Here is a 15023-nt window from a genome sequence, read left to right as displayed (position 1 = left end):
CACATACAATTATTTATGGGTATTTCAAAAATAATTCAAACTAGCGGTATTTCAAAAAACTAGACCATAAACATAATTAGCAATATGCGTATTTCAAATAAGTAAAATATATAGATCGAATACGCAAGTTCTTGGACCTGTGCAAAACTTCAAACTCAACATTTCAAAATTCAAATTTAACTATTTACACAAAATTCACGTTATTTCTTTTAAATTTAGCAACTCCATCATGCAAATAAAGAATTGTTTGGAAATTACCTGACCCTGACCCTTGGACTTTGAGATTGATGTGAGCAACTTGGTCACCTGGCTGGCTGGTTGGCTGACTGGCTACGACTGCGCACGGCTTACTTTTCACGGCAACAAGAAAAAACGGACAAGATCTCCCCCTAAAACAACAATTTCAATCAACAATTAACATATTGAAAGTAAAGAACAATTAAATAATTGATTTGATCAAGAATTACTTCACTGATCTTCAATCAAATTCAGCATCGATTATTTTGTGTGAAGCCTGGAACATTGGTCGCCATGTCTGCATGCACCGATTTTAAAGTAGGAAGGACAATTCACTTTTAACTTCTCCGTGTCGAAAATAGACCCAGCTATTACCGCCATTGTCGATTGATTTAAGCTACACTCTCTCTCCTATTTGAATTGATTTGGGTCTAACTTCGGCATCGATTATTTTGTGAAGCTGGGATGATATGGATATTAAAATGATGAAATCTAGGTTTAAGCAATAAAAATTCTTGCAAAATGATGAAATCATGGTTTGTGGATGGATATTGATAACTTATGGAGTTGTAGAAGATAGGATGCATCTAGAAAGTTAAGGGCGGAGGAGCCGAGGAGCCGATGTTGGGGCTACAAGTAGTAGCCACTTTCTAATTTTTAAGACATTATTATTATTTTATTTTATTTTTGACGGGATTATTATTATTATTACAATAATGGTAGTTGATTAAGTAGTATAAACAAAGTTGTCGGTGGTAAACAAAGTATCCACTTTCCCTTCTTTATTTTTCTTTTTTTTTAAAAAATAAAATAATGAAATGATAATACGGTAAGTTATATTACTTGGTAATAATAACAATGACTAATTGGTAAAACATGGTTGACTTTTTTTATTTTTATATTCAATATATTTCCACTTTGTTTATTTTAATATTCAATATATTTTCACTTTTATTTATTTGATTATATCTCCACTTCTTATTTTAACATTATGAAATTATTCTACTACGTATATATTATATGAAGGTGATCCAATATGATACGGAATAATAAATGTGTTGTACGAAGTATCATTTTCTGTCCAAAAAGACATTTAGCTTCTTTGTTATTAGATTTCATTTTATTTACCGTATAAGGTATGTGTTATGTACTAAGTTTATGACTATAAATTTTATATCACGACGAGTTTGTTAATAAATCCTAATTGTTCAAGAGTAGTGCAAGTTTAATAATAAGATTTCGTAAGTCGTGCATCGCACGGGTATCATACTAGTTCTTAACTATCCCAAAAGTCAACCTTGTCAAGAAACAAAACAAATGTACATATTGAACAATGCTAACAATAATCCTATATTATAATTGATAATGTGCATTGTTCAATATGTACATTCTTAACCATCCAAAAGTCACACACAGGGGTGAGCAAGCTGTGCTAACACAAGCTACTTTTACCATTTCATGTAACTCTCATCCTTTGAGGATCAGCAAAGAGTAGGCTAACAATAATCAAGAACCCCTTTTCATCATTGTATATACTTTTTGCAGCTGTGACAGGAACATAGACATTCTTCATCACACCGCTAAGCTCATTAGACCATATTGTAGAATGTGAGTTAATTTGTAGAAAGCCATTGTCAATGCAACCATTAGAGTAAAAGTCTTTCTTTTGTTTCTTAGCAACATGAGAGAGATCCACCCCGTTCCTGAGACCATTCCTCAATGTCTGAGTTGAAAATTCAGTCATGTATCAGGAATCACCTTTCTTTGAGTACCCTTTGTCAAAACATTAGGGAGTTCTAGCTCAAACTCCATTGGTGGAAGATTCCTCCAAGAACCAAAATCACTTGCTTCCTCAGGTATTGAGAATTTTGTATCTCGCCCTGTAAGCTCCAACCACCTTTTCCTCTCACATTCATCTAAGCCTGTAAAATTAGGTGAGCCAACTGACATTCAATACCATGAACACACTGCGGATTAGACAAGCCCCTGTAATTTGTACATAATTAGCGGATATTCAGATTCAATTTGACATTAAAACCCCGCCGCCCCACACACAACACACCAATTGGGAAACAAAGACAGAGCTACAACCTGGGCTACTTTGGCACCACAAGCAGCGACCAATATAGAGGCACATGTAGAGATATTTACAGGTACCGACAATGTCAACAACATCCTCCAATCCGTCCATACTCTTGTAGTGTTTCATCATTGCATTTGCCAGTCCAACTATTTGCAAATATACATAAAGTAGTAACATGTTAAAAAACAGGTATACTTTCATCAATCTCAAAATCAGTGATGACATTTTTATAGTTAGAGTCCATAAAAAGCACTAATTAAGGGTTCATTAGCACGGGATATTAAAATGTTAGAATCCCTTCCTGGTTACGATCGTCAAATCAGAAAATAAGGAAACTTTATATTGATATCCTATATGATAAATTAAGTACTACATGATGGATCGACTCTATATTGATATTGATTACAAAAATAAGTAGTACATGACAGATTGACTCTATTGATGTTGATTATTATTATAAAATAAGTAGTACATAGTACATGGCAAATAGAGTGGCTATGAAACAATGATAAAAGCTACAATTTCTAATTAAAAGCGCAACTAAAATAGTTCATATTTCTTGCTTATGATATCTTTCTATTTTTTTTTTGCCTCTAGTCTTTCTCTAATGTTAACACTGACATTACTGCATCGTACATGGGTTGGTGTTAATTGGTTTCATATAAGATTGGGCTGGAGAAATTGGATTGGAATGGAACCTTTAGTAATACTTCCTACTAAATATACTTGAACTGCAAACAACCCACAGTTAAGGACTCGAATCGATCGATGTAAAACTTCAATACGATTCCTATACTTGAATTGATTGTTTATTTTTGGAAAAGGAATTGATGGTTGTAAGGACTTCCCTGTAGTCTTAGACAAGCATATCATATGCTACAGTCCATGATAAACATATATTCTAAATTCCAACTCTGACCAACCAAACCTAATTCCAGCTCATAATCAAATCTGAATCCAAGCAACAATCCCAACAAAATAGAAAATATAATCTTTCATCGTTTTTGCTTTATGACATAAGAACGAAAAACAATGCCACCAAATTTCCTGATAATGCCATTGTGTTGTGTATATGTCACAAATTTTAATTACTACAAGTAATATTTAATTATTTACTTGGTCTCCAAGGCTTGAAGACCCTTGGCCTCCAAGTATGTAATACTTGGTCTCCAAGGCTTAAAGACCCTTGGCCTCCAAGGTTGTAATACTTGGGCTCCAAGGACAAGGCTATCCCTTGTAGTATAAATACCCATTATACTCTCTTTTGTATCACTAACACACAATATCAAATAAATACACAACACATCACCATACTCCATAATATAACTTCGAGAGTCATACCATAATCTTGTACCCTTCGGGGTTGTACTCTCATACCCCCCCTTTATATATTGGATAATTAGTGTTTGTCGTTTGTGGTACCCTTTTTATATATTGGATAATTAGTGTTCGTCGTTTGTGGGTTGTTTACCTCTTTTGAAGGTTTTTCCCACGTTAGTTTGTGTGTATCTCTTTTTCTTTATCTTGTCTATTTTCTCAATCTCTTCATTTGCTTCCGCTTGCGCTTCTAACCCCAACACATTGTATATATATATATATACTATATGTTAAGATAGAGTTATAGTACCCTTAAAAAAAGAAAAAAAGATAGAGTTATAGTAGTACCATACTACTAATACTAATAGTATCCTAATATATGTAGAGTTATGATATTAGAGTTGAGTTAGAGTAGAATATCTTGTATTATATACAACATTAATCAATTAGAAAGATTACGCTTTGAGTTATATTTACAATATATCCCATGTGGAAGAAGTTGAGGGCCAGCTTTCTATTTCCACAATATCACCAAAAAGATTACCAAGCGAAAATATCTTGCAAAGAGTGATGCATTATAATCGCTTACTTCCTACTGCTTCCTAATGCTAATCCATCGTGTGGTTCTCCCACAACTGAACAACAACCAAAAAAATTACAAAGGAAAAGAAAGTAGAATAAGGCCTCAAGCAAGAAATTGCAATTCAACATGCTTTTAGCTAAGCGCAAATTTTAAACAAAACAACATTAATATCCACAAGTCTATGCATCAATGTAATTTCCTTAATTTTTAATATTTAATGTGGAGGGCTTTCTAGTTTCTGCACAAAAGCACCAGTTCCTACAAATTAATCTTCCCACACAAAGTTTATTATTAAGAGAAAAGTTAACATCCAAACAGCGAGACAGACAGAGAGTGATATATGTTAAATACAAATATAATACCTGATGAGTGAATGCGTAAGATAATGCTCTCTCTCTTCGCATATCAGCCTCATGCTTGCTCTGTATACTCGCTTCAAGCACCAGTTGCTTCAACTATCGTCCCAACAACGAACTATTGACAATCAAAAACTGCAAATTTAAAACTATGCAATCAGAAAAGTACAAAGTAATTCAAGAGAAATACCGCAGAAAAATTAGAAAGAAATAGATAATACCTAGAGTAGTAACAACATAGAAGAAGAAGTTCACCACTTTTCTAATTATCGTCCCAACAACCGATTATCTACAATCGAAAACTAAAATAAATGAAATAGCAAATACTCTGTAAGCAGTATACACCGAAACAAAGAAACTAAAAAGACCCATTCAATTTTCTTTTTGTATTAAGAATGCAGTATAACATGGAAAACTTAAAGGCAGATGATGACATTAGAAATTGACATGGAAAAACTTGAATTAGTAATGTATGACAGAAATTAAAATAGTGAAGCAAACCAATTAAAATAGTGAAGCAACCCAAAAAGTTACCCAAAAAATTGAGGCAAACAAAAAAGTCAAATTTGGTGGCTTTGAGTTGAGTGGATTAGAAATTGACATGGAAAAACTTGAATTAGCAATATATGACAGAAGTTAAAATAGTGAAGCAAACCAAAAAATTGATATGTGATATATAGAAATTAAAATAGTGAAGCAACTCAAAAATAGAGAAAAATAAGGCAGATAGAAAAGTTTCACTTGAAACACAAAAAAGAGAAAAGTGAAAAAGATGTTTAGTTTGGTTTTGTTTGTTGAATAAGCTTGGGGGAACCCCAAATAAGTGGTATAGTTTGATTTTGGTCCTATTTTCTTGAGTTAAGTTCATTTTGATGCTTCACTTTAGGTTTTAGCTCCAAATCCCAATTTTTTCCACACCCTTTACCCTAGCCTAACATTACACCCTACACATCCTTTCACCTTAGAGAGTTGAGTCATTGTCGGTGGAGGGAGGAATAAGTCAAGCCTATGGAGAGAGTTAGTCATGCCAAGATTGTCATGAAGCGTTCTTTTCTCTCTTGAAATTCTATTCTTTTTCGGCACCTTCGTGGTGTCATGAGAAGCTATCCTTGAGGGTGGATTTGAATATTGAGAGGGGACGCGGTAAGAATGGTTGTGGGGGGAAGAGGGGTGTAAAATTCATAGTTCTCGAAGCTTTGCATGTGAATCTTTCACTCGACCTTTGGACATCTATTAGCGTGCACTTGCTTATTGATTTAGAAATATTTGCATCCTCTTTTGCTTGATCTAGGGTCACACGGGCTACTAAGAATAATGAGGCAAATGCTAACATTCGATCATTTCTTTTTCAAAAGTTGTGTTTTGCCTTGATTAAAGGTGTCGGGGCTTAGTTAGTTGCTAAGCTCCCATCCAACTTTGTGTAAACGATTTATTTTCTTATAATAATAATAATAAAATAATAATAAATAATAATAATAACAATAATAATAAAAAAATAATAATATTGGTACTTATAGGCGTTGCACCTTATAATGAGGCTACTCTTGCGGATTTACGTACAGTTAAAACACCCTTCTTTTCCAGCTCCGACCTTGCTTGATATACTTGTTGATCACCATCATCTCATCGCTACTTTTTCTGTTGTTTAAGACCGGATTAGGAGTTTTCCACGTGGCACATCACATGGGAGGGACGGTTTGTGAGCTCAAGACCTTATGGATTGCTTGAGTGGTGCTGTTGTGGCTGTTTCAAATGAGTTGGTTGACTCTATTTCTGGGGTGGTTAATATCTTTCTAGGTGGAAAATGTCCTATGGATTTGGGAGAGTATATCACCAGTGCTCCTCTCACACCACTTGTCAAGCCTGGTGGTGGTATTCGTCCTATAGATGTGGGTACTGTTTGGCGGCGTCTGGCTTTGAAGGTCGGTGTTGTTATGGTTGGCCAATCTTTGGGAAGTTATTTTGATGGTCTTCAAGTTGGTGTTGGGGTTTCTGCAGGTGGTGAGGAAATTCTTCATGTTGTGAATCGGTTATTGAGGATCTTAGATCTGATGTGGCTCTTCCAATGTTGTTAGTGGATTTTTGGAATGCCTTCAATTTAGTTGATCGAGCGGTAATGTTACGTGAAGTTTTTCTTCGTTGTCCGGCCATTTCGCGATGAGTTGAATTCTGTTACTCTACTCCAATAACACCTTATGGTCGTCTCAAGGGGTGCAGCAGGGTGATCCCCTTGGTCCTCTGCTTTTTGCTTTGGTTTTACAACCCCTGGTGTGTAATATTAGAGACAATTTTGATGTTTCTCTTCAGGCTTGGTATTTGGATCATGGTAATGTTATTGGGTACACCTTGGTGGTGGGGAAGGTTCTGTAGTGGATTATGGAGGAAGGGCCTTGTTTCCGGTTGCACCTCAACGTGGACAAAACTGAAGTTTTCTGTCCTATTAAAGACCCTCGAAACAGGCTTGTGGGTGTCTTCCCCCCTAATATTGCTCGACCTTTGCATGGTGTTAAGTTTCTTAGTGGTCCCGCCAGTTCCAGCTCCGTTTTTAATGGTTAGTTTGTAATGCAGAGGATGACCAAGACTATTTTTCTTATGGCTAAGGTTTCTATGTTTGATGATCCTCAGTTAGAGTTTTTGTTACTAAGGCCATGTACCATAGTTTCTAAACTCTACTTTGCTTTGCTTACTTGTCCTCCTTGTATTTTTGAGGCGGCTCAGCGCACATTCGATGGGGCTCTTCGATCTTCCTTGGAGCGTATTGTTACTACTTCAGGGCCCGGGTTTAGCGAATGATAGTAGCGACTTGCCACTTTACCTTTTGCGTTTGGAGGGATGGGTGTTTATTCCGCAGGTGTTATTCGTCATTGTGCTTTTCTTGCTTCTCGGTTGCAGTCTGCTGGTTTGCATACAAAGCTTTTACGGCATGCTGTCATTGTTGGTCTTGGTCGAGCCTTTGAGGATGCGTTGAGCCTATTTAATAGAAATGTGGAGTCTGACATTTTGAGTAATTCTATTGAGGTTGCTGCCCTTAAACTCATGAAGAAATTGGCAGACATATATTTCACAAAGGTTATTGCATCTGCAGAATCCACCTTTTATTTATCTCCTCGACAATCGGCGTTGTGGACATCACATCAGGGAGATCACACCTCTTCTTGGATTCGGGCGGTCCCCATATTGGGTTTGGGAAAGACGATAAATGCTAAGACTTAACGATGTGTGTTGTGTTACCGGTTGGGTGTTCCTTTGTTCTCTATTCGACACCGTGTTCTGCTTGCTCCAGGAGTTTTGGCATGGATATCTTCGGTGACTAAGCGGTGTCGTATGCCGGTATTATGGGTATTAAACATCGACATAATGTTGTTCAGGATATCCTTGTTGATGTTTGTTATTAGTCTGGGATCTCGGCAAGGAAAGGGGTTGATATTGGACTATCTGGAGGGAAGGACGGAGCCCTCCGACCTACAGACGTGTAATTCTGTTCTTGGGATCGGGGTCATGATGTGTGTGTTAACTTGTTAAGATCTTCTCCTTTGACACAATTTGGGTTGTTTGGCTTTGTTCCGGGACGGGTTATGACTGACGCGGCTAATCGAAAGCGGGTCAAGTACGAAACAAGCAGCTTGGCAATTGGGTATGGTTTTCATCTTTTCTATTTTTCTTCTCTGGGGGAACTGGATAAGGATGTTGTTGCGTTGCTGAAGCGAGTTCAGAAGTTCTCTCAGACTCAAGAAATTAGGGCTCGTGCTGTTGCTCATATCTTCACAGAGATAAGCTTTGCTATAGCTAAAGGAGTTTGGGCCAGATTGTATCTCGGCTCCCCACTAGTTTTTTTACTTTGGTTGACTTTGTTAGCATTTGATGCAATAGTAATAATAATAATAAGGATAACAATAAGGGTGCGGCTATACGGAAGCGGGTCAAGTACGAAGCACGTTGTCGGACAATTGGTTATGGCGTTCTTCCGTTCTCTTTCACCTTTTGGGGGGAGCTGAATAAGGATGTTGTTGTGTTGCTGAAGCAGGTTCAGAAGTTCTCTAGGACTCAGTGCATTAGGGCTCGTGCTGCTGCTCATATTTTTACCAGGATAGGCTTTGCTATAGCTAGAGGAGTGAGGGCCCAGATTGTATCTCGGCTTCCCACTAATTATTTGTAAAATGATTGACTTTGTTAGCATTTGATTTATAATAATAATAATAATAATAATACTAATAATAATAATAATAATAATAATAATAATTTTTCTCGGCTTTCCACTAATTTTTTATACGTTGATTGACTTGGTTAGCATAATAATAATAATAATAATAATAATAAGTATGCGGCACGTTGTGGCGGTTGCAGCGCAGCGGAAGCAGGATAAGTATGCGGCACGTTGTAGGGCTTTGGGTTACGGTTTTTTCCTTTTTCCTTCTCTTCTTTTGGGGAATTAGAGAAAGGGGTTGTTTCTTTGCTGAAGCGGGTCCAGACGTACTCCAGGGCTCAAGACATTGGGGCACGGGCAGCTGCCCACATTTTCAGCAGGATCGGGTTCGCCATAGCTAGAGGAGTGGGGGCCCAGATTGTATCTCGGCTCCCCTCCAACTTCTTGTAGTTCATTTGATCTTTGTAGCTTGTTAAGCTTGTAACGTTTTGGTGTTTTCCCATAATAATAATAATAATAATAATAATAATAATAATAATAAGCATAATAATAATAATAATGATAATAATAATAATAATGATAATAATGATCATGATCATAATAATAATAATAATAATAATAATGATAATAATAATAATAATAATAATAATAATAATAATAATAATAATAATAGAATTTCACTCAAAAGGGGCGATTAGGGTTCGTATTATGGGCAAGTAGGGTGTTCCGCGTCCTTATTCCGGCGGCTTTCACGACGGCGGTAGGTTAGGAGAAGGTCTCACGGTGGGGGTGCAGTTTCAGGCGGTTGCATCGCATTATGGGAAATTAGGGTGTTCCACGTCCTTATTCCGGCGGCTTTCACGACGACGGTAGGTTAGGACACGGTCTCATGGTGGCGTTGCAGTTTCAGGCGGTTGTATGAGTTATTTTGGGGTAGGTTTCGGTCCAGTTTCTGCTGCGTTTTTGGTCTGGTTTTGTGTGTTTCTCAGGCGGCTTGGAGTGCGTTTTTGATCTGTTGCAGGTGCGATTCCCAGGCGAGGGTTCAGGCGAGGGTATTTGGTCTGTTTTTGGGGTGTTTGGCGGCGTAATTAGGAGCGGTTTTGATCAGTTTCGGGGAAAGTGTCAAGCGGCTATCGGGGCATTTTTTGATCAGTTTTCGGCGACAAGTACGGGCTTGTGAGGGTGCTTTTCAGGCGTCTTTTTCAGGTGTTATTTGTGGGGTCTTGACTCGCCGGCGGTCCGGCAGTAGTACTGTTGTGTTGCGGTTTCGTTTCTTTTGTGGTGCTGCTTCGGTGCTAGCTTCCACGGTGGTGTGATGCGATGTTGTTGTTGCGTTGGCATATCATTATTATCAAGAATTGATAAGTTTCAAGTTGTTATAACTTCACTTCCCTTTGTTCAAAGGTGACATTGTGTATTATGTTGCGTATGTTTTGTGGTTCATTGTGGAGTTGTGTGTCGTGTGTGTTATGTTGCATAGAGTTCCTATTTTTGCTCTATAATGCCTACCGATGTGGTGCGTTTTCATTGTCATTTTGTGGGTCAATGGTTACAAGATGGCGGGGGAATGGGCTTACTAAGAGCTCTTTGATCATTCATCTTTGTGAACGTCATTGTAGAGCTGATTGACCACTAACTTGGTTATTTATACTGAGGTTGAGTTAACCTTCTGTTGTATGGGGATTTGGCTTTGTGGGGATTGTTTTAAGACACATTCTCTTCGTTCTAAATGTCTTCATGGCCAAGGTTCTAATTTTGTGGCCCCAACCGATGTTGGGGATGGTGTTTTTCGGTTTGTGCTCTATGATCTTTCTAAACGCAACTAACTTCTGATGTAACCGTTCATGTAGATTCTATGGTGCAAGGAACAAGATTGTGGTTTTACCGTTACTCTTCCTGACATATGGCTTTCAAAACGACTTCGCACTATGAAATCCATCCCACCTAAATGTTGTTTGGGTTTTTTCCGGGTTTCGAAAGGCGCGCTTGATAAGGTGATTTGCAAGCCTGATGACATCTCTTGCTGGGTTAATCTTCTCATGTTGCCTCTATGTATCCTTAAAACTTTTAGTACGAGGAGTAATTGTGAGTGCTCATCTGACGTTAAGAGGCAACGGTAGGAGGAGAGCATTGCCAGTGCTATTCGTACTTGGAGTGAGCCGGGTGGTCATATGTTGCTTTTGCAGGAAATTTTGGCACCTAGTTCACCAACTTTGTTGGATGCTGACGAGGATCTTGACTTGGCAAAGCGTAATATCAAGCAGTATCGTAGGAAAATTTGTGATGGCCATTACACCGCCGCAGTCCGGGTTCTTTCTTCTTCTGGGATTTCTCCTTATAATGAGGCCACTCTTGCGGATTTACAGTCGAAACATCCTTCTTTTCCGGCTCCATTGCCTGGTATACCTGTTGATCACCATCATCTCATCGATACTTCTGCTGTCGTTTTGGAATGTATTAGGAGTTTTCTAGGTGGCACATCTTGTGGGAGGGGCGATTTGCGAGCTCACCACCTTATGGATTGCTTGAGTGGTGGTGTTGTGGCTGTTTCAGATGAGTAAGTTGACTTTATTTCTGGGGTGGTTAATCTCTTTTTAGCTGGAAAATATCCTATGGGTTTGGGAGAGTATATTGCTAGTGCTCCCCTAATACCTTATGTCATGCCTGATGGTGGTATTCGTCCTATTGTTGTGGGTACTGTTTGGCGGCATCTGGTTTCGAAGGTCGGTGTTGTTATGGTTGGTCCGTCTTTGGTAAGTTATTTTTATGGTCTTCAATTTGGTGTTGGGGTTTCTACAGGTGGTGAGGCAATTCTTCATGATGTGAATCGGTTGATTGAAGATCGGGGTTCTGAGGTAGGTCTTTCAATGTTGTTGGTGGATTTTCAAAATGCCTTTAATTTAGTTGATTGAACGGCCATGTTACGTGAAGTTCGACATCATTGTCCGGCCATTTCGCGATAGGTTGAATTCTGCTACTCTACTCTTGCCAGATTGTATTATGTTGAGCACACCTTATGGTCGTCTCAGGGGGTGCAACAGGGTGATCCCCTCGGTCCTCTACGTTTTGCTTTGATTTTACAACCCCTGGTGTGTAAAATCAGAGACGCTTTTGATGCATGTCTTCAGGCATGGTACTTGAATGACGGCACTATTATTGGTGACACCTTGGTGGTGGGGAAGGTTCTGCAGTTGATTATGGAGGAAGGTCTGTGTCTCAGGTTGCATCTCAACGTGGACAAAACTAAAATTTTCTAGCCTATAAAAGACCCTCGAAGCAGGCTTGTGGGTGTCTTACCCCCTAATATTTCTCGACCTTTGGGTAGTGTTAAGTTTCTTGGTGGTCTTCCCAGTTCCTGTTCCGTTTTCAATGGTGAGCTTGTGATGCAGAGGGTGACCAAGACCAATGTGCTTATGGATAAGGTTGTTAAGCTTGATTATCCTTAGTGTGAGTTGTAACTTAGGGCATGTACCGGAGTTTCTAAACTCTACTTTTCTTTTCATACTTGTCCTCCTTGTATTTTTGAGGCGGCTCAGCGCATATTCGATGAGGCTCTTTAGAGCGTATTCTTACTGCTTCGGGGCCTGGGTTTGGCGAATGGCAATGGCGACTTGCCACCTTACCTTTTGCGTTTGGAGGGCTTGGTGTTTATTCCGTAGGTGATGTTCGTCATTATGCTTTTCTTGCTTCTCAGTTACAATCTGCTGGTTTGCAGACAAAGCTTCTTCGTTATGCTGGCATTGTAGGTCATGGTCTAGCCTTTGTAGATGCGTTGAGTTTATTTAATAGAACTGTGGAGTCTGACATTTTGAATAATCCTATTGATGTCGCTGCCCCTAAACTCATGAAGAAATTATCAGATATATATTTCACAAAGGTTACTTCTTCTGCAAAATCCACCTTCTCTTTATCTCCTCGACTATCGGCATTGTGGAAGTCGCAGTAGGGAGATCACACCTCTACTTGGATTCAGGCGGTCCCCATATCTTGTTTGGGACGCATGATGAATGATAAGGCTTACCAATGTGTGTTGTGTTACCGGTTGGGTTTTCCTTTGTTATCTGTTTCGTCACCATATTCTGCTAGCTTGCTCCAGGATTTTTGCGGGGAATACCTTCGGTAATCATGCGGTGTCCTGTGCTGGTATTGTGGGTATTAAATATCAGCATAATGTTGTCTGGGATACACTTTTTGATGTTTGTTATCGTTCTGGGATTTCGGCACGGAAAGAGGTTTATATTGGTCTGTGTTGAGGGAACGACGGAGCTCTCCGATCTGCATATGTGTTAGTCTACTCTTGGGATCGGGATCGTGATGTGTGTGTTGACTTGACGGGATTTTCTCCTTTGACACAATCTGGGTTCTCCGGCTTTGTTCCGGGACGGGTTGTGACTGATGCGGCTAGTCGAAAGTGGGTCGAGTACGAAGCAAGTTGTTGGACAATTGGTTATGGACTTCTTCATTTCTCATTTTCTTCTCTGGGGGAACTAGATAAGGATGTTATTGCGTTGCTGAAGCGATTCATAAGTTCTCTAAGACTCAAGACATTGGAGCTCGTGTTGCTGCTCATATTTTCACTAGGATAGGCTTTGTTATAGATAGAGGAGCAGGGGCCCAGATTGTATCTCGGCTTCCCACTAATTTTTTGTACTTTGATTAACTTTGTTAGCATTTGATAAAAAAAATCATAATAATAAAAAATAAAAAAAAATAATAATAATAATAATAATAATAATAATAATAATAATAATAATAATAATTATTATTATTATTATTATTATTATTATTATTATTATTATTATTATTATTATAAGAAAACACCAAAACGTTACATGCTTAACAAGCTACAAAGATCAAGTGGACTACAAGAAGTTGGAGGGGAGCCGAGATACAATCTGGGCCCCCACTCCTCTATCTATGGCGAACCCGATCCTGCTGAAAATGTGGGCAGCAGCCCGCGCCCCAATGTCTTGAGCCCTGGAGTACGCCTGGACCCGCTTCAGCAAAGAAACTGCCCCTTTCTCTAATTCCCCAAAAGAAGAGAAAAAAAAAGGAAAGAAACCGTAACCCAAAGCCCTACAACGTGCCGCATACTTATCCAGCTTCCGCTGCGCTGCAACCGCCACAACCCGACCCGGAACGAAGCCTGACAACCCAGATTGCGTCATAGGAGAAGACCCAGTCAAGTCAACACACACATCTAGACCGCCATCCCATGAATAAAGCAATATATCTGCAGGACGAAGAGCTCCATCACCCTCACTAGTCAGCCCAACATCAACCTCCTTGCGAGCAGAAATCCCCGACCGATAGCAAATATCCAAAAGGGTATCACGAACAACATTATGCCGATGTTTGATACCCACGATCCCAGCACAAGACACGGCATGATCCCCATAAATGTCCCCATCAAAAACCCGAGAGCAAGCAGAACACGACGCCGAATCAGAGAACAAAGGAATACCCAACCGATAGTAAAGAACCGAACGATAAGTCTTACCGTTCATAGTCTGGCCCAAACCTGAGATGGGGACTGCCCGCAACCAAGCTGAGGAGTGATCCCCCTGCTGTGATTTCCATAAGGCAACATGACGTGAAGATAAGGAGTAGGCGGATACCGCATCATCCGTAACCTTCGTGAAATATATGTCTGCCAATTTCTTCATGAGTGTGGGGGCAGCGATCTCACTAGGGCTACTCATAAGGTCGGTATCCACGGTCCTATTGAAAAGACCAAGAGCATCATCAAAGGCCGGTCCCCGACCATCAACACCTGAAAGCCGAAGAAGCGAATCCTGCAAACCAGAAGACTGCAAACGGGATGCAAGAAAAGCATAATACCGAACATCACCAGCTGAATAAACACCCAATCCTCCATAAGAATAAGGCAAGGTGGCAAGACGCCATTGCCAGTCACCGAACCCAGGTCCCGAAGCAGTCACGATACGCTCTAAAGAAGCCCGAAGAGCCACATCAAAGGATAATTGGGCCGCTTCGAAAAGATGAGGCGGACAAGTGCGCATAGCAAAGTAGAGTTTAGAGACTCCAGTACACGCACGAAGAAGCAACAACTCACACTGGGGATCATTAAGCTTAGCCACAACATCCATCAACACAACAGTCTTCGACACACGCTGCGAAACCAACTCCTTACAAAAAGAGGAATCCGTACTGACTGGACCACCAAGCAACTTAGATCGAAAAATTAGATCGAATCATATCAGATAATAATAATAATAATAATAAACAAATGATACCTTATGCCACTTTCTCTCTCCTCCTTTTCTGTTATTTTCCTCTCTT

At 39.4% G+C, this 15023-nt stretch overlaps 1 long non-coding RNA gene across 1 annotated transcript; it reads right to left on the bottom strand.

Annotated features, from left to right (window-relative positions):
- Nucleotides 1-91: 91 nt before the first annotated feature.
- Nucleotides 92-5469, bottom strand: LOC110776194 (uncharacterized). Its single transcript, XR_008930744.1, has 5 exons — nucleotides 4798-5469; nucleotides 4583-4711; nucleotides 468-2466; nucleotides 259-389; nucleotides 92-137 (listed from the first exon to the last, which is right to left on the bottom strand). It is a non-coding gene; the product is annotated as an uncharacterized lncRNA (long non-coding RNA).
- Between the last annotated feature and the right edge of the window lie 9554 nt (nucleotides 5470-15023).

The sequence above is a fragment of the Spinacia oleracea genome, chromosome 3 (genome assembly GCF_020520425.1).
Source record: "Spinacia oleracea cultivar Varoflay chromosome 3, BTI_SOV_V1, whole genome shotgun sequence".
Lineage (NCBI taxonomy): Eukaryota > Viridiplantae > Streptophyta > Magnoliopsida > Caryophyllales > Amaranthaceae > Spinacia > Spinacia oleracea.
The sequence above is the reverse complement of the archived record's forward strand: the minus strand, read 5'-3'. Positions and strand labels throughout refer to the sequence as shown.